Below are 25466 nucleotides of genomic sequence, written 5' to 3'. Positions count from 1 at the left end.
CCAGCATTAAACCTATGCATCTACGTAGGTTTAAATATCCACACAAGCTGCGTATGCTCAAGTAACACAAATGCCTATGCACTCGTGCATAGGCCAACAAAATGCTGTAAAGCACTCCACGCTGTTCGAAGACGATTGTACGATCTTGGCGTCAGTTACCTTCCCTGGTGACATTTGTGAAAGGCTGAACACGTATTTGACTGATTTTACTGCCTTTTTCCACACGAGGAATATACAAATATCTACCACTAAATCTACGGCTACTCTGTTCACCACATGGAAGGCAGAATTGAATGTCTGGTAGATGGTAACAGAATTCTAGCGTCAATAACGTAACACCATCTGTGATTTAGATATAATTCTATTGCGATTATTTATTTAATTATTTATTTTATTATATTAATTATGTGTTGTGGAGTCCAGTTTTTTTAATATTAATAATAATGAATAATTATAAAGTTGGTCTGTTCCAGAACTGCAAAAATCTACTAATTTTTACTATTTTTGTCTATAACATAAAGGAAAATCTTTTATCTGAGTAAAAAATTGTAGATTCTTGCAGGTTCTGGAACAAGTATAGTAATTTTTATAAAAAAGCTCTTGAAAAAGCTGGAAAAAAGCAGGCGAAAGGTCGAGCAGGAAATGAAATAAAATTCGTTTTATTGTCGTCAAATTAATCTGACCAAGGAAAGCGCTACAAAAAAGTAATATTAACAAAAAAAATTACAAACTTGTCAGAATGTTTAACCAGTGGACCATCTACATACATGAGGAGACAAAGACCCAGAACCACTTAAATTGACTTGTATCAGCTCCAGGGTCTTTAAATGGCTAGCATTTCCGCTTGGAAGACGGTACATTATCTGATTCAACTTATTGTCTGATGGTCCTTCAAATTTATTCGATCGTTTCGATTTCTTCCTTGTCTTCATAGAGGCTGTAGTACTCAATAATGTTGTCCCCCCACTTGCTGGTTGTAGATATTAAGCGATCTTGTGACTTGCTAAGTGAGAGTAGGGACGGCGTACCTGCCAGATCAATCTTGATACTTTACATCATCTATTCTCAATCGAGGACCAGTCAGAACCATTAGTGGTCACATAGATCTTAACACCAAGACCAGATATTGGTGTCGAAATAAGAGAGCGTGAAGTCATTTGTTGAAGTGCTCCTGACTTTTTTCAATGTAAATTAGTATTTTCCCCCAGTTTTTGTAAACATTTTTATTCTTCTCACACGAATTGTCAAATTTTGTAGATCGATTTACTCGCTTTAGCGCAAATGGAGAGCGCTGATTTTTAAATGAGGAATCCTTAACGATATGTGGAACGGGTATACGAAAAATTAGATGTGTATGTGATCTGGGGGCTGAGCTATGAATGCCTAAATTATTACGAATATAGACGAACGAACAAAAAATAAGTTACAAAAACTGGGGGTTTGAGTTTGTTTTCAAAAATATAAAAATTATTTTTAAAATATTTTCAAAATCTATTGTGATGAAAATTATTCTTTGTTGAAGATATGAATCCAATTTGGTATGCAAATACAGTCGAACCTCGATTATCCGTGATGGTCGGGACCGGAGGCATTGCGGATAATCGATTTTCCCGGATAGTGGAGGCAATGCTTTTACGCAGTTTTTGAACATATTTTTTAAGTAAAAATGACATAATATTGTACAATAATATGAAAATCTGCAATTTTTATTAAATTCGTTACGGTAATCCAGCAAATTTTAGAAGGATACATAATATCATCATCATCAGATTCATCTGAATGGACTTTGTCCCATGGTTTTTGTGATACCATAAATACACAAATTGTGTAATACGGGAGAATTTCCAGTTTTCGTTTGCTTACCTTCTGTTTGCTTAATTGGAAAGTGTCTTTTTACTCCCGGGCAATGAAGTTTATAACGGAAAATGGAAGAAATGGAAAAAGTCCAACATTTCTTTTCTATCACGGATAATGGAGGTTCCCGGATAATCGATTAACGGATAATCGAGGTTCAACTGTATGTTTTAAGTCGTGCTTCAATATAAAGTTGGAAATAAATCCTTACATTCTCTTCATTTTTCGATAGATACCAATGATGTCTTGGGAAACGCATATAATCTTGTTCTTACTACCATTCCAGCAATCCTCTCGATGCAACAACCAGTCAATTTTCTACTTCTTCGGTGAAATAATCCGGAGAACTTCTTTAACTGCCCCAATCTATAACATACATCTATGCAGAATGAACGGATTGGACCAAGGATCGCCGCGTGGAGTGAGCATTGTAACGTTGGCTATACATCTTTAAACCTAACCTGAGTAAGTACTCCCATATTTTTAAAGAATAGTTTTTGAAGGACCATCTGACCAATAACCGTAGATTTTTAAAGAATATTTTTTGAAGGACCATCAGACCAATAACCGTCTATTTTTAAAAAATATTTTTTGACGGACCATCACTCCTATAAATTTGGATTGTTAAAGAATATTTTTTGTGAAGGACAATCAGACCAATAAACGTGGATTTTTAAAAAGTATTTTTGGAAGCATCATCAGACCAGTAAACATGAATTTTTAAATTATATTTTTTTGAAGGACCATGAGACAAATAAACATGGATTTTTATAGAATATTTTTGAAGGAACATCACACCAATAAACATGGATTTTTAAAGAATATTTTTTGAACGACCATCAGACCAATAAACGTGGATTTATAAAGAATATTTTTTTAAGGACCATCAGACCAATAAACGTGGATTATTAAAGAATATTTTGTGAAAGACCATCAGACCAATAAACGTGGATTTTTAAAGAATATTTTTTGAAGGCCTATCCGACAAATAATCTTGGATTTTTAAAGAATATTTTTTGAAGGCCTATCCGACAAATTATCTTGGATTTTAAAGAATATTTTTAAGAACCATAAGACCACTAAAAGTGGATTTTTAAAGAATATTTTTTGAAGGACCATCTGACAAATAAACATGGATTTTTCAAGAATATTTTTTGAAGGACCATCACACCAATAAGCATAGATTTTTAAAGAATATTTTTTGAACGACTATCAGACCAATAAACGTGAATTATTAAAGAATACTTTGTGAAAGACCATCAGACCAATAAATGTGGATTTAAACGAATATTTTTTGAAGGACCATCCGACAAATAAGCATGGATTTTTCAAGAATATTTTTTGAAGGACCATCACACCAATAAATATGTATTTTTAAAGAATATTTTTTGAACGACCATCAGACCATTAAACGTGGATTTTTAAAGAATATTTTTTGAAGGACCACTAAATGTGTATTTTTTAAAGAAAATTTTTAAAAACCATCAGACCACTAAACCTGGATTTTTAAAGAATATTTTTTTAAAGGACCATCAGACCAATAAACGTGGATTTTTAAAGAATATTGTTTTAAGGACCATCAAACAAAAAATTCGAATTTTTAAAGAATATTTTTTGAAGGTCCATCAGACTAATAAACGTGGATTTTTAAAGAATATTTTTTGAAGGACCTTCACACCAAAACATTCGAATTTTTAAAGAATATTTTTTGAAGGTCCACCAGACTAATAAACGTGGATTTTTAAAGAATATTTTGTGAAAGACCGTTAGACCAATAAACGTGAATTTTTAAAGAATATTTTGTGAAGGACCATCACACCAAAAAATTCGAATTTTTAAGGAATATTTTTTGAAAGCCCATCAGACTAATAAACGTGGATTTTTAAAAAAATATTTTCTGAAGGACCATCAAAACAATAAGTTCGGATTTTTAAAGAATATTGTTTTAAGGGCCATCAGACCAATAAGCGTGGATTTTTAAAGAATATTTTTCGGAGGACCATCAGACCAATAAACGTGGATTTTTAAAGAATATTTTTGAAGGACATCAGAACAATAAACGTGGATTTTTAAAGAATATTTATTGTAGGACCATCAGACCAATAAACGTGGATTTTTCAAGAATATTTTTGGAATGACCATCAGACCAATAAACGTCGATTTTTAAAGAATATTTTTTGAAGGACCATCAGACCAATAAACGTGGATTTTTAAAGAATATTTTTGAAGGGCCATCGGACCAATAAACGTGGATTTTTAAAGAATGTTTTTTAAAGGACCAATTAACGAGGATTTTTAAAGAATATTTTTTAGAGGACCATCGGACCAATAAACGTGGATTTTTAAAGAATATTTTTTGAAGGACAATCGAACCAATAAACGTGGATTTTTAAAGAATATTTTTTCAAGGACCATCAGACCAATAAACGTGGATTTTTAAAGAATATTTTTTCAAGGACCATCAGACCAATAAACGTGAATTTTTAAAGAATATTTTTTCAAGGACCATCAGACCAATAAACATGGATTTTTAAAGAGTATTGTTTGAACGGCTATCATGCCAATAAATTTGGGTTTTTAAAGAATATTTTTTGAAGGCCTATCAGAGGAATAAACGTGGATTTTTAAAGAATATTTTTTTCAAGGACCATCAGACCAATAAACCTGGATTTTTAAAGAATATTTTTAAGGGCCATCCGACCAATAAACGTGGATTTTTAAAGAATATTTTTTTCAAGGACCATCAGACCAATAAACCTGGATTTTTAAAGAATATTTTTAAGGGCCATCAGACCAATAAACGTGGATTTTTAAAGAATATTTTTCGGAGGACCATCAGACCAATAAACGTGGATTTTTAAAGAATATTTTTGAAGGACATCGGACCAATAAACGTGGATTTTTAAAGAATATTTTTGAAGGACATCGGACCAATAAACGTGGATTTTTAAAGAATATTTATTGAAGGACCATCAGACCCAGGGACGTACGCAGGGGGGAGAGATTTTTGGAGATTTCAAATGAAATGAAACTTATACGAAAACTTATATTTTTCTGAAGTTTTTGTTCAGAAAATGAGCATCATTAATAAGTTTTTTTAAGAAATGTTTTCAAATATTTTGTTTTGAGAGAAACTTCTAATGGTTTCTGAATTACTTCTTTATGTCATATCAATCAACTAGTGGATTTTTAAAGAATATTTTTTTCAAGGACCATCAGACCAATAAACCTGGATTTTTAAAGAATATTTTTAAGGGCCATCCGACCAATAAACGTGGATTTTTAAAGAATATTTTTTTCAAGGACCATCAGACCAATAAACCTGGATTTTTAAAGAATATTTTTAAGGGCCATCAGACCAATAAACGTGGATTTTTAAAGAATATTTTTCGGAGGACCATCAGACCAATAAACGTGGATTTTTAAAGAATATTTTTGAAGGACATCGGACCAATAAACGTGGATTTTTAAAGAATATTTATTGAAGGACCATCAGACCCAGGGACGTACGCAGGGGGGAGAGATTTTTGGAGATTTCAAATGAAATGAAAACTTATACGAAAACTTATATTTTTCTGAAGTTTTTGTTCAGAAAATGAGCATCATTAATAAGTTTTTTTAAGAAATGTTTTCAAATATTTTGTTTTGAGAGAAACTTCTAATGGTTTCTGAATTACTTCTTTATGTCATATCAATCAACTATTATATACGACTTCCGTAATTATGCCATATTCGAGCTATCGAGCGTATCGAGGCATTACACTCAATGGAAGTGCATGAAAAAATGGGTTTTCCGTGGACAATATCTTAAAAGACAATTAGAAATTTTTCTCAGAGGCTTAACCAAAATTTTGTTATGCTATTTTTGACAAATTGTTTGCCAGACAGTAGGGGAAAAAATGACGTAAAATGAATTTGTTTATGTCAAAAGCAGCTAAAATCTGCTATATTTAGCAAATCCACTTGAATTTTTGCCCGATCATCAACTAACTCTGTCCAACATTTTTAAGGTAGTCGTGTGCAAACAACTTCTACCGAGGATTTTATGAATGTACAGACCCAAACGACAAAACCACTATTTGAGTATTGTTTTGTCAGATCTAGCTAAGATTTTATGTTCTCATCTTAAAATGGCTAAATATTGAATTTCTCAAACAAATCTGGGCTATATCCAGTGTTGCCGAATTTGACGATTTTTAGGCCCAAAATCGAAAAATGACGATTTGACGATTTTGTGGTCTAAAATGACGATTTTTCACGTAAACCAAAATTGCATGAAATAACACATGATAACTATATTTTGACCATAATTCCACCAAAGTCTTTATGGAAAACAATTTTGCAAACTCGATTTTATGAGCATTTTTAATGTTCTAAGCAATTTTCAACGAAATTGGCTATGTTAAGGTACATTCTGGTATACAGGTATTATGATGGTTTTTGTCTCACCTTCTAATTATATCAGATAATAATTTTCGTTTAGGATTGTTATTGGATGAAAACCTGCCATGAAAAGTTTTCGAGATAAAATGGGAATTATATCCATCGCGTTGTGAGCATTATTAACACCCAGCATTATTAACGGCGTACAGAAATAAGGCCCCATGAAATAACACCCCAAACGGAACTACTTTTGAAGAAATCGCGCGATTTTTTTTACAAAAATATTTTCACAGTCTTACTTAATACTATTTTTTCTAAAAAATTTCAAATAATTTTATAGAACAGAAAAACGCCTCAGGCGAAAATATATTTAAAAAACTCGCGGGATTTTTTACAAAAATATTTTTTGCTTTTTTAAAAAAATACTGACTTTTGTAAAAAATGCAAACACATAAAAATTTCCCGATTTAATTTTTTTTCAATTTAAATAATTAATATACTCTGTATACGAAATATCTTCATCGAATTCCTTAGTCTGGTAAAATTTCTCCGAACTGCTACTGACAAATTCAAATATAGTTTAATTTTTAAATACTTTCATGAAATCTGGAAGATTTTGTGGATACTTCGGTATTGTTTGGCAATTCCTTTAATATTCTAATTTCTTCTCTTAAATTTACAACAGTTTTTTCATCAACAGAAAATAATTTCGAAAAGCAAAAAAAGTAACTTTGACATTAAGAAAAAAATCGTTGGGAGTTATGTCCGCGTTTTTTAGTTTTTTTTTTCAATTTGCTTCACGGACATAACTCCCAACGAATTTTGGAAGTTATGTCCGTGCACCGTTTTCTTTTCTTTCGTTTTTTTTTTTACAATTTTATGAAATTACACCCCAATATTTGTTCGTTTTCTTCATAATTTACTTCAATTTATTTTTTCTGTTAAACACTGGATTGCATTTGGGCCCTAAACATGTGCAAAAAGGTCTCAATGAAAAATGCAATTAGACCCCAATTTGATTTTCAAATTTTCGATTTACTTGTTGTGAAGACAAATTGGCCCCAATAGCTGAATGAAAAAAAGGTCCCAAAAAGACGAAAATAGGTCCCATGCGGCCTTATTTCTGTACGCCTTATTAACATCCTACTTATGCGCAGCATTGTTAACATCCTACTTATGCCCCCTTTAAGCGGTCAGTCAGTTATTCAAAATATAAAATGTATGTTAGTCTCATAGCCATTACTATCAGCGAAAAAAATGGCACTAAACGGTAATCAAATGTAGCTTTGGAACATGCTGACGATTTTTGACGATTTTCCAAATTTTATTGACGATTTGACGATTTTTTTGACGATTTCCGATCAAAAACTGTCGGCAACACTGGCTATATTTCGGAAACCAATTCGAAATTTGTTTTGACCTTTTTAGCAAACTTATACACGGTGTGCCTTAACCAAATTTAAATGGAAGGTGCTTACACCTGGGAAGTTTTTGCAGATTATGAAACTACAATGCTCATAGATGGGAAATATCAAGAAACAAAAAAAAAATGGCCGGAGGGATTTTCAAATAAATCGCGATTTAAGTTCATATTGTTAGGGGTTCTTTAGGTTTTCATGATTTTGCTTGGAAACCGCGAGTCCTATGTAAATGGGCCTGAAGAAAATGTTTTAGCCGTAAAAATATTGGCCTTTATGATATTGTCACAATTTTAGGGTTTTTGTGGGTTTTCACGATTTAGCTTGGAAACCGCAAGTCGTATCGAAATGAATCTAAAGAAAATTTTTTCGTAGGTTTTACCATTTTTGAGATATAGAGGTTCAGTTCAAATTTTAAGGTTTTTATCTTAAGTCTTCAAGATTTTACTTGGAAACCGCAAGTCATATCAAAATGAGACTAAAGAAAATGTTGAAGCTGTAAAAATTCTCTACAATATTGGATGATTTATTTTTTCCTAGGGTGTACCATTTTCAAGATATATAAGTTTAATTTGGGAAATTGCAGTAATAACATTGTTTTATAAGGAGGCGACACAGTCAGTGCATTGTCTCAATTTGAACTTTTATATCTCAAAAACGGTAAAACCTGCGAAAATACCATATAGGTCAATCTTGTGGAGAATTTTCACAGCTTCCCCATCGATCCCATATGTGCAAAAAAAAGTTATTCGGGGTCAAAGGTCAAATTTTAATGGTTTTTAGGTTTTCGGATTTATTTTTTGAAAACGGTTGATCTAATCAGTGACTAAAGTAAATATTGTAGACAGACAAATTATCTACAAGTTTGATCTTTATAGTTTTTTCCTAGAGGTAACCATTCTTAAGATATAGCTGTTTTAAAAAACACATGCTTTTTATGCACTTATAAGGGAAATATGCACATATTCAGACGAACCGGCTAAAATAATAAACCGGCTTATAAAATAAAATAATAAGTAACCGGGTCTGTCCCCCAAAAAATATATATTTTCTTGAAGAGCGAAATTATAGCTATATTTTAAAAAAATTCCAACAAAATCGGACCGTGTTTAGTAGAGTGATTCAATGTTAGAGTCATTTTATGCAAAACTAGTCCGACCACAATGAAAACTCTCCGATTTTTTTTCAAGTTTTGTCAGAAGGTAGAGTTTGTTGCGTTGATTACGGAAATATATAATTTTCAACGGTTGCGAATCCGGTTCGCCGGTTATTCGACCGGAAAGGCCAAATTTAAAATCCCGGTTCGGCCCGGTTCTACTGAACCGATTACTGCAAAGGGGATATCTTTTGAAAGCTTATTAAAGTATCTAACACATAGTGTCATTACTTTAACCGGTTCGCCTCATAATGTACTTACGATGCTAATTTTTTATTTGACCTTTAGATCTCGATATCTCGAAAATGGTAAGTCTTTTTTTTAAAAAATCATAAGACCACTCTTGTAGACAATTATTAAATCTACAACTTTTACTTTAGCCGGCATTTGCTAAGTCTTACCGTTTTTGAGAAAAAATAAAAAAAAACTGAATAATGCCTCCAAAAATGACCTTTGACCCCGAATAACTTGTTTTGCACACATAGGATCGATGGGGACTTTTAGTTCGTTGCTTCTAATGGCGAACCCTAGCTCTCCACCAAAATTCAGCTTTGTGGGAATTTTTGCTATTTCCCCCTTGTACACATGTCTATTTTGACCGGACTATATTCGCTTGAATGTGATACACAATTCATCTAAACATGCCTTTGTTGTCTAATGTCTCTATCACGGTGTATCTTAAATATTTTTCCACGATCATGTAATAAATATATCAATAATTCACCACGAGTTGCCAAATATGAGAATAATCTAATCGTGTCAACGGTGTTTGATATACATGATGTAAAAAGAGTGACATAAAATACTGCTGAAACAACATGAAGGAAACATTTTACGTCTTCAGAATGTTCCAAGGATTTTTTAAGCGCACTTTTTGGAAGATTTTCTGTTAAGGTAACATGGTTCTACTCCCAATGGTTTAGCAGCTATTGACTAGAATTTCAGAAATTATGTAAAATTTTCTATATTTAATCGATTTTTTTATGACATATACGTTCTGCTGCCTGAGGACGGGCTACAATAGTGCTAAAGACTGGAAAACAAATAATGCGAAAAGGGTCGTTTTAAACGTACAACATAATTGTAGTTTGAAAACTATTCGAGGATACTTTGGACATTTTTCTTGTTGACTCTTGTAGTCTTGTTTACTGCGATATCCTACTTTTCGTGGGCAAGTCCAATCTTCCTGACAAAGCAAAATACTACGGTGATTAACTAAAACGGCTTGTGTTGGGGTAACTATTGAAAGGATAAGATCAATTTCCAAAACTGACTATGTCCCTCCATTTCTACAGGTACTTTCTCCGCAAAATTTTAACACTTCTGCGCTTTGATCTAAATTAATTTTTTTTAGCAAAACGTATGCATGTATTCCGAACGTCCACAATCGTTAAGATAAATGTCCGAAAAGTTACGATATTTTAATTACCAATTTTTTTCGTCTAGATAGGCCTTAAAAAAGCTCTTGAATACATTTTTATTGGGGAAAATATTTGGGATTGCGTATTTACACAGGCTGGGAGCACATATCTTTTGGCCAATTTTTTCAGAAATCAAAATTAAAGATTTTTTGGTTCGTTCCCAACCGATTACAAGTTATGATAAATATAAAACTCTTTTGGACAAGAGTAATCCTTCTTGATTAATTTGCTTTATATTAGCGAATAATTATGTGGGGTTCTTTAAGTATCGATTCAAGAAATATTTAAATTCTAGCTCCAATAATTTGCAAGAACGGAGTCCAGCAAAGTGTTTAATGTCAGTCCACCTGTAAAATTAAAAAAAAATAATGCTTCTTCTGTAACAGCCGGAACAACAATCATTACCACTTAAAGTGTTTTGTCACGATTTAGCTAAGAGTTTGCCGAATGGTTTGACATAGCCCAAACATGAGTTTTGTAGTCTCAAACAGTACTGCGAGAAGGATTGGGAGTGTATGAGTCGTAGTCGGTATCGTCCGATTTTAAATTTCTGAAGTTTTTAATTGTCTTGTACAGACTCTATCACTTCTAATAAAGAAGCAAATTTGGCGTTCTTATGGCAAAAAAATATTTTATTCTTAGGTTATCGACACAATATCTAGATATAGAAGTCTAAGCTGCACTTACGGATTCGAGTTATTCTTCTTTTTCGAGGTATACCTTCCAACACATTTAACCCGTGTATAAGTTAATTTTTCCTACTTGCTATGTAAATGTGATTTTTTTCACTTCTATATATCCGAGAACTTATATTTTATACTCTGTAAAAAACTAAAATTGTACCATAAATACTACTGTATTCATGTACTTTGTGTCAATATATCGTATAAAATCAACTTACAAACCCTTTAAAATAGCTTTACGTAACGCTACATAACATTTCAAATTTTCATGATTTTTGGTCAACTTGGGCCCCCCCCCCCCCCCCCCCCCCCCCCCCCCCGAAATGAAATCCTGCGTACGTCCCTGATCAGACCAATAAACGTGGATTTTTCAAGAATATTTTTTGAAAGACCATCAAACCAATAAACTTCGATTTTTAAAGAATATTTTTTGAAGGACTATCAGACCAATAAACGTGGATTTTTAAAGAATATTTTTTCAAGGACCATCAGATCAATAAACCTGAATTTTTAAAGAATATTTTTAAGGGTCAACCTACCAATAAACGTGGATTTTAAAGAATAATTTTTGAAGGACCATCAGACCAATAAACGTGGATATTTTAAAGGTATAAATGAGTCTTTTATTTTACCGATTTTATTGCACCGATTAAAAAATCTTATTGCCGATTTTTTACAGAATCAATATATTAGAACATTTTCTTGACAATGATTAATTGCAAAGAAAAACAAAAAAGTCTTAAATAACAATTGTTTTTTATTTTCCAATTTATTACCCAGTCAATAGTCAGAATTTAATTATGAAACTTTAGAATCCGGAACAATTTATCTCTCAAACGGAAACTATACTACTTAATGGCCAAATGTATTCTAATAGTCGTTTGGCAGCTATAAACATAAATGAGGAAAAACATCGCAAAATCAAATCTAGAATCTTTATTTATAATACAACAACTACGATTGTACTTAGTACTTCCGAAACCTAGATTTGTTCTTTGTTTGTTTTGTTTTATTGTTACGTTTTGTTATTGTTTCGTTTTTTTTATAAAGATCTTAAAACTAAGCCGAAGAAACCCAATACCAGTCTCTCGGTAAAGAGGTAACTACAAACCCAAATCATTGTGATTTGTAGGTTTTTAGATGAAGTTTGGTTCCACATGAGTAATTAAGAAGGTAAACGCCATCGTCGGTTAGTTGAGAAAAACAAAAACGCACGCGCCAGCCCTTTGTGAAAAAAAAACAACAAAACTTATGTGGATAGGAAAAATAACACAACACAAATGAAAACTTTTAAAGATGTATTCGAAAGATTGGTTTAATGACAACGTTTGAATTCAATTTTCAAGAAGAACAAACGTCAAAAGACTTGAAATACTGTAAAGGCTAACTGCTTGTCCAACTAACATGGTTAACGATATAGACCTTCAGGTAATTTGCAGTGAAGAGATCACCATGAAATCAAGAGTATGTAGTTGCCACAAACGGCTATGTAGATAGATGATATTATGGTTAGAATCAAGCGTTGATATTCCTTCTAATATACATACATATATGTATGTTGCTCTGGCAGTAATTTTAAAGAATTTTGTTATACCGAGTGTGTGTACCACTCCCACACGATTGTCATCATTTCTCTGATAGATAACGCCGTCGCGAAACAAAAGTTGGTGATGGTGGGTTCCTCATTTAGTTGGGAAGGATATAAAGGCCGGATAGACAACACTTTAAGCTAATTTTAAAATTTTAAATAATATAGGGCCAATTAACATGAATCTGAATTTACAAAGAATAATTTTTGAAGGACCATTAGACCAATGAACCTGAATTTTTAATGACTATTTCTTTGAAGGACCATCAGACCAATGAACGTGAATTTTTAACTAATATTTCGGGAAAGATCACCAGGCCAATAACCACAAATTTTCAAAGGATATTTTTAAGGATCATCAGACCAATGATAGTATTCTCGCTTGTCCCGTCTGGGATATTTGTGGAACAATTATATATGTTCATCAGCCCAATAAATGTGAATGGGGTTTCGACAAAGTTTTAAAAATATATATGTAGGTACGAAACGTGGTTTATGACCTTGAACCATCTTTCGGAAAGGGTCTATAGAAGCACCTTTCTTTCAGAAAGATCTATTGAAGCACCCAACCTTTCAGAAAGGCTCTATAGAAGCAGCCTAACTTTAAGAAAGGGTCTATAGAAGCACCCTATCTTTCAAAAAGGGTTTACAGAAGCACCCTATCTTTCAGAGAGGGTCTATAGAAGCACCCAATCTTTACGAAAGGGTCTATAGAATCACCCTATATTTCAGAAAGGGTCTATAGAAGCACCCTATCTTTCAGAAAGTGTTTATAGAAGCACCCTATCTTTTACAAAGGGTCTACAGAAGAACTCTATCTTTTAGAAAGGGTATATAGAAACACCCTATCTTTCAGAAAGGTTCTATAGAAGCACCCTATAATTCAGAAAGGGTCTATAGAAGCACCTTTCGTTCGAAAAGGGTCAATATATGCACCTTTCTTTCAGAAAGGGTCTATTGAAGCACCCTACCTTTCAGAAAGGGTCTATAGAAGCATCCTATCTCTCAGAAAGGGTCTATAGAATCACCCTATCTTTCAGAAATGGTCTATAGAAGCACCCTATTTTTCAGAAAGGGTCTATAGAAGCACCGTATCTTTCAGAAAGGTTCCATTGAAGCACCCTGTCTTTCAGACAGGGTCTATAGAAGCACCCTATCTTTCAGAAAGGGTCTATAGAAGCACCCTATCTTTCAGAAAAGGTCTTTAGAAGCACCCAAAGGGTCTATAAAACACCCTATCTTTCAGAAAGGGTCTATAGAAGCACCCTATCTTTCAGAAAAGGTCTGTCTTTCAAACAGGGTCTATAGAAGCATCCTTTCTTTTATAAGGGTCTATAGGAGCACCCTATCTTTAAGAAAGGGTCTATAGAAGCACCCTATCATTCAGAAAGGGTCTATAGAAGCAGCCTATCTTTCAGAAGAGTCTATAGAAGCACCCTATCTTTCAGAAAGGGTATATAGAAACACCCTATCTTTCAGAAAGGTTCTATAGAAGCACACTATCTTTCAGAAAGGGTCTATAGAAGCACTCTATCTCTCAGAAGGGGTCTATAGAAGCAAACTATCTTTCAGAAAGGGTCTAAACAAGCACCCTGTCTTTCAGAAAGGTTCTATAGGAGCTCCCTATCTTTCAGAAAGGGTGTATAGAAGCACCCTATCTTTCAGAAAGGTTCTATAGAAGCATCCTATCTTTCAAAAAGGGTCTATAAAAGCACTCAATTCTTCAGAAAGGGTCTTTAGAAGCACCCTATCTTTCAGAAAGGGTCTATATAAGCACCCTATATTTCAGAAAAGATCTGTCTTTCAAACAGGGTCTATAGAAGCATCCTTTCTTTCAGAAAGGGTCTATAGAAGCATCCTTTCTTTCACCCAAGCATGTACAGCACGAACAAGATCTTGTTATGCTATTCCACAATTTCATATTCGCCTCCTTATGAAGATAGTCCACTGGTGTTATGTGGAAATACCGTAGCTTTTAAAAAGGGTCTATAGAAGCACCCTATCTTTTTGAAAGGGTCTATAGAAGCACCCTATCTTTTTGAAAGGGTCTATAGAAGCACCCTATCTTTCTCAAAGGGTCTATAGGAGCACCTTACCTTTCAGAAGGGGTCTATAGAAGCACCCTATCATTCAGAAAGGGTCTATAGAAGCAGCCTATCTTTCAGAAGAGTCTATAGAAGCACCCTATCTTTCAGAAAGGGTATATAGAAACACCCTATCTTTCAGAAAGGTTCTATAGAAGCACACTATCTTTCAGAAAGAGTCTATAGAAGCACTCTATCTTTCCGAAGGGGTCTATAGAAGCACCCTATCTTTCAGAAAGGGTCTTAACAAGCACCCTGTCTTTCAGAAACGTTCTATAGGAGCTCTCTATCTTTCAGAAAGGGTGTATAGAAGCACCCTATCTTTCAGAAAGGTTCTATAGGAGCTCCCTATCTTTCAGAAAGGGTGTATAGAAGCAACCTATCTTTCAGAAAGGTTCTATAGAAGCATCCTATCTTTCAAAAAGGGTCTATAAAAGCACCCAATCTTTCAGAAAGGGTCTTTAGAAGCACCCTATCTTTCAGAAAGGGTCTATATAAGCACCCGATATTTCAGAAAAGATCTGTCTTTCAAACAGGGTCTATAGAAGCATCCTTTCTTTCAGAAAGGGTCTATAGAAGCATCCTTTCTTTCACCCAAGCATGTACAGCACGAACAAGATCTTGTTATGCTATTCCACAATTTCATATTCGCCTCCTTATGAAGATAGTCCACTGGTGTTATGTGGAAATACCGTACCTTTTAAAAAGGATCTATAGAAGCACCCTATCTTTTTGAAAGGGTCTATAGAAGCACCCTATCTTTCTGAAAGGGTCTATAGAAGCACCCTATCTTTCTGAAAGGGTCTATAGAAGCACCCTATCTTTCTGAAAGGGTCTATAGAAGCACCCTATCTTTTTGAAAGGGTCTATAGAAGCACCCTATCTTTTTGAAAGGGTCTATAGAAGCACCCTATCTTTTTGAAAGGGTCTATAGAAGCACCCTATCTTTCTCAATGGGTCTGTAGGAGCACCTTACCTTTCAGAAGGGGTCTAAAGAAGCACCATATCTTTCAGAAAGGGTCTATAGAAGCACCCTATCTTTCAGAAGAGTCTATAGAAGCACCCTATCTTTCAGAAAGGGTATATAGAAACACCCTATCTTTCAGAAAGGTTCTATAGAAGCACACTATCTTTCAGAAAGAGTCTATAGAAGCACTCTATCTTTCAGAAGGGGTCTATAGAAGCACCCTATCTTTCAGAAAGGGTCTTAACAAGCACCCTGTCTTTCAGAAAGGTTCTATAGGAGCTCCCTATCTTTCAGAAAGGGTGTATAAAAGCACCCTATCTTTCAGAAAGGTTCTATAGGAGCTCCCTATCTTTCAGAAAGGGTGTATAGAAGCACCCTATCTTTCAGAAAGGTTCTATAGAAGCACCCTATCTTTCAGAAAGGGTCTATATAAGCTCCCGATATTTCAGAAAAGATCTGTCTTTCAAACAGGGTCTATAGAAGCATCCTTTCTTTCAGAAAGGGTCTATAGAAGCATCCTTTCTTTCACCCAAGCATGTACAGCACGAACAAGATCTTGTTATGCTATTCCACAATTTCATATTCGCCTCCTTATGAAGATAGTCCACTGGTGTTATGTGGAAATACCGTACCTTTTAAAAAGGATCTATAGAAGCACCCTATCTTTTTGAAAGGGTCTATAGAAGCACCCTATCTTTCTCAATGGGTCTATAGGAGCACCTTACCTCTCAGAAGGGGTCTAAAGAAGCACCATATCTTTCAGAAAGGGTCTATAAAAGCACCCTATCTTTCAGAAAGGGTCTATAGAAGCACCAGATCTTTCAGAAAGGTTCTATAGAAGCATCCTTTCTTGCACCGAAGCAGGTACCACACCAACAAGAACTTGTCATGCTGTTCCACAATTCCATATTCACCTCCTCATGAAGGTGGTCCACTGGTGTTATGTGGAAGTCGTCAGGGCGACATTCTGCCGGATTGAACATTCACTGCGTAGCCCAAACACTTACATACCACGCTGGCGCCGCATAGCTTACCACAGGCCGGCCTATTGCTTTGGGGTTATTTTGTCAGCACCGCAAGTGCTGCCGACCAGCGACTTAAGGACCTTGTTCCTACTACTGATCTTGTCGCAAATAGCAGTGGCTTGGGCAGGGGATACCCACATAAGCCCAGGCCCAGGTAGTAAACAGTGTCGCTGTAGATTTAGCAGCGGATATTTATACATTCCTAAGATTGAAGAACTGTACAAAGTCCCCATTATATACATTTAACCTATCGCATATGCCATCGACGATAGGACCCGACGCCTAGATCGTACAATCATCCGCATACATTGCGATCTTTGTACCATCTCGAGGGTTTGGGATTTCAGAAATGTGGTGCAATGGTATGCACACCCGCCTTGCACGCTTAAGGTCGTGGGTTCGATTCCCCTGCCAGTCAACATCAAACACTTTTCAACGGTGGCAAAATACCCCTCAGTAATGTTTGCGACATTTTCTGAGTATTTCAGCCTTGTACAACTTCTCTACAAGTGGTGTTTTAGACACGCCGTTTAGACTCGACGATAAACAGTAGGTCCCATATCATTGAGCTAATATGAATCGGGGTGCACTCATTGATATGAGAGAAGTCTCCCCTGTCCCGCCTGGGATGTTTGTTGAACAATTATATTAAACTTTAGAGAAAGGATTTTCAGCTTCTTATTTCTAAATTCCACAAACGACTGGCTTCCACACATATCGTTGATTATCCAACGTTTTAGGCACGGCTGGAGGGAAATCTTCTCTCTGTCCTCGAACGGCTTGGTATGGTTGACGATATCGAAGGCCTTCAATAAGTCCTTTTCGCCCTATCACTATAGGTAAGTAAGGAGTGACTGTAGCTGATGTCCTGAAAAATTCTCTTAGTTACCCGAGGATTTTAGGGATTGGCTAGCTCTTTATAAATTATTGGGAAATTCTCTGAACCCTTTCAATTAATATTTTCTATGGTTCAAAAAAACACGGCGGTGAAAGGTTATGATGCCGGGTGGTCTGTTGCTTCCGTTAACCAATGGCAGGATGTTGTCAGATCCAAGCAAAAATTCGGTTTGGCAGGACTTGTTAGATCGTGTGCCACAATGGTGATGCCTGTTAATCTCCTCTTTTAATGTTCTACCTGTACATTGCCTATGTCAGAATCATGAAATAATCAGAACTTTAAATGGAATAATTCAAATTTCAAATGGAAAAATTCGAATTATAAATGAAATAATTCGAATTACCAATAGAAGAATTCAAATTCCAAACGGTATTTTCGAATTACAATTGAAATGCTTCGAATTACCAATGAAATGTTGCGAATTGGATCTAAAATAATTCGAATTACTTCTGAAAATGGTGTACTCTCTCTCAAGTCTCCTCCAACCAAATATATTGCCTGCAAGCGTCCCTACCTCAACTTGGTTCGTTGAACTTGTTACTTTTGCTCTCTGCATTCCTGCATGTATGTATGCTTCCACAAACCATAAATAACTATATTTAGATGAAATTCCATAGGGCTGCCAACCCTGTGCTTCTTTCCCTTAAGTCATATAACCCATATACATTGATATGAATTCTAAAATTTTCCCATAATGTATCGACTGCGCACAATTTCCCCATCATTCTCCCATTGATCTACCAGACAGAAGATCATTAACTCCACTTCAATAAAGAAGACCATAAAAATAGCACCTCAGATTACCTTAGAAACAACAACAGCAGAAAAAACTTACATTCTCTCAAGGAAACCTGATAGAATCATTCATTCATCAAATTTCTTACTTTCATGTGAAACGCATCTATTTCTAAGCATCGTTGTTTTTGCCACAACCATTGAAAGTAAAAACTTTTATTCCCATGTCAGGTGGTAATGACTTGGATGGCTGAGGATCATCTTCTTTGGTAACACATAGGAAAAATGCCGCCACTGCCACAATTAACAGCAGCGCATTCCCCACTTTTTTAACAAGCCAGCGAAAACAAAAGATTCTTTGTAGCCACTACAAGCAATAATCATAACATCTTTATCGGAACATGACTTAAAGAAGAAGAGCCGGAGCTTACTCTTCTTCTTCACTTAGCACCATTACACTAGTGTTTAAAACTACTTAAACAAAAGGCAAAACAATAAAAATGTTCTTGGGTTACTTTACTTTGGGTAATATGGTACTTGATGCTTATTGTGCTGCCTGCGGGGGGCTGTGGAGGGTGTAACCTTTTATGCTTGGCTGCCTAATTGTATGACTGACCACCACACATGGTCGACTCTTATTGTGGCCCCCCGTGTGTGTGATTGTAGTCAAACCTTAATAAACCTCCTCACAATATGGGTTGAAGTATTGAAGTGCCTCAGAAACAGCCAAGCTTAGCATGGCTTGCATGTTGTTGGTTGGAACCCAAGCAACAAATAAGTTTTATATTTACATTGGTCTTACCTGTAGTACAACATCCGCACACATAATTCTTCTTAAACATATCCAATTGGAGTACATTACTCCACTTCTACTTCTTCTTCTTTTTGTTTCTTTTGGAGGGTATGTGCGGTTGGATGTCTGTCATATTTTTGTTGTTGTTGGTGTTTTATTTTTATTGTTTGTGTGTGATTTAACACATGAGTCAATGTCTTCTCCACAAACTGTGAATATTTTGAACAGTGTTTCGGAAGAGGAAATAAAATTCGAAAACTATTTTTGAGGAATATTAGATCGGGAGAACACGTTTTTCTAAGGGCTATATGAAGACCTTTTATACCACCATTGAAGACTAAACACGACATTTCGACCATTTCGTTGGGATATTGACGCCACAACCTTCAAATCCCTAAAACCGGATAGTACCGTTCTCTGGGAGTTATATGAAAACGTGGACCTATACCGACAAATTTTAGATGGAAAGTTTTATACCCCCAACAGTGACTAAATACCAAATTTCGGTGGGATATTAGGGCCATAACTTTCAAAATAGCGAAAATCGGGAGGTACCGTGCTATGGGGGCTATCTGAAGACGTGAACCTATACCGGCAAATTTCAAGTGGAGGGTTTTCTGCCACCAACGAAAACTAAATACCAAATTTCAGCCATTTCGGTGGGATATTGAGGTCACAATCTTCAAAATATTGAAAATCGGGAGGTACCGTTATGAGGGTGCCATATGAAAACGTGGACCTATACCGACAAATTTCAGATGGAAAGTTGTATACCCATAATGAATACTAAATACCAAATTTCATCCATTTCTGTGGGATATTGAGGCTAAAACCCTGAAAATATGGCAAATCGGGAGGTCCCGTTCTATGGGAGCTATACGAAAATGTGAACCTATACCAACAAATTTACAGTGGAAAGTTGTATACCCATAACAAAGACTAAATACCAAATGTCAGCCATTTCGGTGAGATATTGAAGTCACAATCTTCAAAATACCGAAAATCGGGATATACCGTTCTATGGGGGCTATCTGAAGACGTGCGCCTATAGCGACAAATTTCAAGTGGAAAGTTTTATGCCCCCCAAACGAAGATTAAGTACCAAATTTTAGACAGTTTCGTGTTATAATGAGGCTAAATTCTTTAAAATACCGAAAATCGGGAGGTACCGTTCTATGGGGGACATATCAAAACGAGGACCGATATAGCCCATTTTCAATACCAAACATCCTAGAAGTAATAGAAATTTCTAAACCAAATTAGAAAGCTCTTTCTTAAAAATTGCGACCTGTATCTCGATTTCAACAACCAGACGGACGGATAGACAGACATGGCTATTTCGGCTTAGAAATTCGTCTCCGATGAATATTTCGATGTGGTACATACGCAATGACAAACTTAATTATACCCTCTATATTATGGTGAATTCTATAGAAATAGGTAAGAACGAGAAAATAGTAAATTTTATTAGAAACCAAACTCAACAACAAATTCAGCTTACAACGTTGTGATGGTTACCACGTACTGAGGAAGGATCGCACCAGAAGTGGCGGTGGGGGATTAGTTTTTCCATTGCACCAGTCTCCAGACCTATCTCGCTTGAGCCTAATGACCCATACATGGAATGTATGGGGGTAGCAATCAGATGTGGAACGCCTGCTAGCTGTACTCCAGGTTATAGGGCTAACATTAGGCCGCTTTTGGAAGGCCATAACCGTCTGGTCTTCGGTGACTTTAATGCTCATCATGTGTTGTGGCATTCGGTCCTCAGAAACGACCAGATGGGTATAGTGCCGGCTGAGCAGATTGATGGCTCTACGTTTTGCATGGCCAATGAGGACGCCATCGTGTCATCTGGTCTGACAAATAACGTCACCTGGCAACCTGTCGTTTATCTTGGGTTGAACGATCTCCCCATAATTGTCTACATCAGCAGACCGCCCTATGTTATCACCTCTGAACGCCGCACTTTCATTAATCTTGGGAAGATAATTGGCCTAGTTTCAGAGAGTTCACTAATCACCGATACAGAGATCTGGCCATCCCAACGTCTCATCAGATCTCTTCCAGCCGTGAATAAACCACCACAATTTACAATGGATGATGTTGTGAATGTCCTCAGAAACGCTGGATCATCTAAAGCGTTGGACCCTGATGGTATCCCTTTCTATGATAATGCTGAAATACCTGGATGAGCCGGGACTTGTGTATCTCTCCAAATTTCTCAGACTTCGGGAACGATGTGGGTGGCTAACATCGTTTCCAAAGTCTGAAAAATCGTCAAGGCGGTCTCGCTACATGCAAGCATGTCAGCAAAGGTAAATCGTGCAGACCGATTTCGCTCTTGTCGACCTAGCAAGTAGCCTTTAGGCTTTAATCCTCCCCACCGTCAGAAATAACTATTCTGTTGCCAACCATGAGCATGGGGGGCCAAATTCTCGCATCTGTTATCGAGCGAGTTTTGTTCGAAGACAAATTACGAACGATCGAAATTTTTGGGTTCCCTTATACGATCGAAATTATTTAAAAAAGTTATCGATACATACGGTTATCGAACGGTGAAAAATATGGTAAACACAAATGCTCTGTTCTAGACTCATCGACTTATCAAAAGCCTTTGATACTGTCAAGCACTCCACGCTGTTTGAGGACATCGAGCAGACTACCCTCCGGCCAAGTCTGAAACGTTCTCTAGAAAATCTTGTTATCGACAATATTTTCTATAAAAAATCTTATTATCGACACATTTTCTATAGAAAATCTTGTTATCGACAATGCTTTCAATAGAAAATCTTATTATCGACAACATTTTCCACGCTGTTTGAGGACGTCGAGCAGACTCCGGCCAAGTTTGAAACGTTGGATAATAATAAAGTGTGGACGTCAGTATTACGTGGAATTCAGGAACACGAAGTCCAAACCCCGTACAGTGAAACAGAGAGTTCCCCAAGGCAGGGTGATATCTCTGGAACTGTTTAACCTCTACTTTTCCTGTATTCAACCCCCTCCAGACGGCATTGAGACCGTAACGTGTGCGGATGATTGTACGACCTTGGCGTCACCTCCGAAAATAGCAGAATTCCTACCACCAATTACCCCAAGATTCTATGGGTCACATTCGACAGCATGTTCACGTCGCCCGTGCTTGTCACAGCTGTCTGCGACAAACTGAGACGTAGGCACAAGGTCCTCAAGTCCCTAGCCGGCAGCACATATAACGCCATATGTTGGTCTGTGGTACGCTATGCGGCGCCAGTGTGGTCCGTGAATATAAATGCAACACGATGGAAATGTAACCAGTCAGAATGCCGCCTTGAGAACTGCAACAGGGTGCCTCCTCATGTCTTCAGTGGAGACAAAGATTCTTCCAGTACAGCAACACAATGGCATACTTCCGTTGCAATGCTTGGTCGGATGATCCCAGGCATGCCAAAAGGAATTTTCATGATCTACAAAAACAAGAGGTCCAAGGTTACAAGATAGAACCCCTAGATCAACAAACCTATCAAGCAGGTTTAAATGGCATTTACACGGATGCACTCGCAGATGCCATAAACAATTATCGTATGAATGCGGTCCTCGGAGAACATCCCTAATCTATCACAACTGAGGAGCGTTAGCTGCCCCGACAAACCAAATTAGTTTTGGGTTAACAACGCTCGGGATGGTGCAGCCGTGCAAAACATCTGACCAGCAAGCGGCACTAGCCCGCACGACACCCTGCACCTTTTCAACTGCCCTGCCAAACCTACCTAGCTACCTCCAGTAACAGCCCATCGAAGCAGCCATATTCGTAGAAGTGGAGATAGACCCAAAGGCAGCTTAACCAGAAGAACGAACATATTTGTAGATGTGTAGATTGATTTGATTTGTGTAGATTCTTGCAGTACTGGAACAGACCAATTATATTACTGTTACAACAACAACATCAATATGCACCGCATTGGATCTGAGGAAACTTCGAACAGGCTATTTTGTGTTCGTGTGTTTGTTCATCACCCGTTGCAGCTCCGAATTATATTGATATATGCCGTGGCTGCTTTGGATTGAACCGCCTTCAGGATTACTACGGTGCTCAAGAACTTCTAAATTAAATCTTGTTATTGACAAGAAAGATCTTTTTACAGATGACAATTTCATTTTATCGGCAACAATTTCTACAGAAATATTGGTAATATTTTGTACAGAAAATATTTTTATCGGCAATATTTTCTATAGCAAATATTCTTATCGATAATATTTTCACATTTTCTCTCGAAAATCTTGTTATCGACAGCATTTTCTAAACAAAAAATAATCGATAATAGGATTTTATAGAAAATATTATCGATAGCAAAATGTTCTTGATTTGTGTAGATTCTTGCAGTACTGGAATAGACCAATTATATTACTGTTACAACAACAATAATTATATGCCCCGCATTGGATCTGAGGAAACAGGCTATTTTGTGTTCGTGTGTATGTTCATCACCCGTTGCAGCTCCGAATTCTATTGATATATGCCGTGGCTGCTTTGGATAGAACCGCCTCCAGGATTACTACGGTGCTCAAGAACTTCTAAATGAAATCTTGTTATCGACAAGAAAGATCTTTTCACAGATGACAATTTCATTTTGTCGGCAACAATTTCTACAGAAAATCTTTTTATTGGTAATATTTTCTATAGAAAATATTATTATCGATAATATTTTTACATTTTCTCTCGAAAATCTTGTTATCGAAAGCATTTTCTAAACAAAAAAAATCGATAATAGGATTTTATAGAAAATATTATCGATAGCAAAATGTTCTCTGGAAACTATTTTCGATGAGAAGATTATCTATATAAAATACTTACTTACTTACTTAGCTGGCCCATTACAGAACATTTGTTCTATAGGCCGAACTAAGAAGAGATCTCCATTCCTCTCTATTTGTTGCTTTGCTCTCTGGAATACCGCGCCTTTTCATCTCAACATCCACTTGTTTGCGCCATCTATTCCTTGGCCTGCCAATTCTGCGTGCACCGCCATGTGGCATGTATTCATACGCCTTTTTAGCGGGTTCATCATCGCTCATTCTTATGATATGGCCTAGCCAACGCAATCGCTGCATCTCGATACGTTTAACAATATTCATGTCGTTGTATAGCAGATACAGCTCGTGGTTCATGCGACGTCGATATTCACCGTCAACGCAGATTGGTCCGTAGATCTTTCGAAGAATTTTTCTCTCAAACACACCAAGCACTGCCATGTCTGCTTGCGCAAGTACCCAGGCTTCGGAGCCATACATCAGCACGGGTAGTATCAGTATCATATAAAATACGTGTATAAAAAATCTTCTTATCGACGCAAAATCTTGTTATCGACCATATTTTCTATAGATAATATAATTATCGAGAAATTTTCTATAGCAAATCGGATTATTGACACATTTTCTATTGAAAATCTTGTTATCGACAGCATTTTCCATAGAAAATAGGATTTTAGGATTTAGGATTTTATAGAAAATATTATCGATAGCAAAAAGTAAAAATATAATATTTTCTATTAAAAATCTTATGGACACTAGTTTCCATAGAAAATCATGTTATCGACAACATTTTCTATAGAAAATCTTGTTATCTACAATATTTTCTATAGAAAATCTTGTTATCGACAATATTTTCTATAGAAAATCTTGTTATCGACAATATTTTCTATAGAAAATCTTGTTATCGACAATATTTTGTATACAAAATCTTGTTATCGACAATATTTTCTATATTTTCTATATCTTGTTATCGGCAATATTTTCTATAGAAAATCTGGTTATCGACAATGTTTTCTATAAAAAATCTTGTTATCGACAATATTTTCTATAAAAAATCTTGTTATCGATAATATTTTCTATAAAAATCTTGTTATCGACAATATTTCCTATAGAAAATCAGGCTATCGACAATATTTTCTATAAAAAAATTTTATCGACAATATTTTCTATAGAAAATCTTGTTATCGACAATGTTTTTAACAAAAAATCTTGTTATCGACAGCATTATCTATAGAAAATCTTGTTCTGTTACCGGAACGTCATCACTGCTTCAGCCGCTCACTATATTCCTGCTAGTCCAAGCCTATGTATGCTAAACCTCTATATATGCATTTGAACACTTCAGGAAGAATAGTGCCTGTTTTCTCTTTAATAGTGATGGGACCTCATCGATTAATAATTATCGAAGTCGATGAGGTCCATATCGTTGTCGTCGTCGATAGTCTTAAGGCGATCCCCAACAGAATTTTGTTTTTTTTATTTACACGTTTTCAAAACACTGTGCCCCCCGATATGATATTTGGATTGTACAATATGTCACGATGACATACTACAATGACATTAAGATCATCATCAGGTAGTTGTCATTCTCAACGATGACAACGACAATAATAATGACTAGACATCGGATTTTGCATATTTGCATATTTTTTATTAATAAAGATACG

At 35.8% G+C, this 25466-nt stretch overlaps 1 protein-coding gene across 1 annotated transcript in view; it reads left to right on the top strand.

The window, feature by feature from the left end:
* The first annotated feature begins 1447 nt into the window (after positions 1–1447).
* The window catches only part of LOC141401062 (bicaudal D-related protein homolog), a 289088-nt gene continuing 265069 nt past the window's right edge, over positions 1448–25466 (top strand). Inside the window, exons 1-2 of the mRNA XM_073980885.1 lie at positions 1448–1538; positions 2141–2319. The gene's annotated coding sequence lies outside the window, so the exon portion shown is untranslated. The remainder of the gene's footprint in view (positions 1539–2140; positions 2320–25466) is intronic.

Source organism: Musca autumnalis, unplaced genomic scaffold, assembly GCF_047663935.1.
Source record: "Musca autumnalis isolate F117 unplaced genomic scaffold, ASM4766393v1 scaffold_4, whole genome shotgun sequence".
Classification (NCBI taxonomy): domain Eukaryota; kingdom Metazoa; phylum Arthropoda; class Insecta; order Diptera; family Muscidae; genus Musca; species Musca autumnalis.
This window is presented reverse-complemented; position numbering and strand designations above follow the sequence as displayed.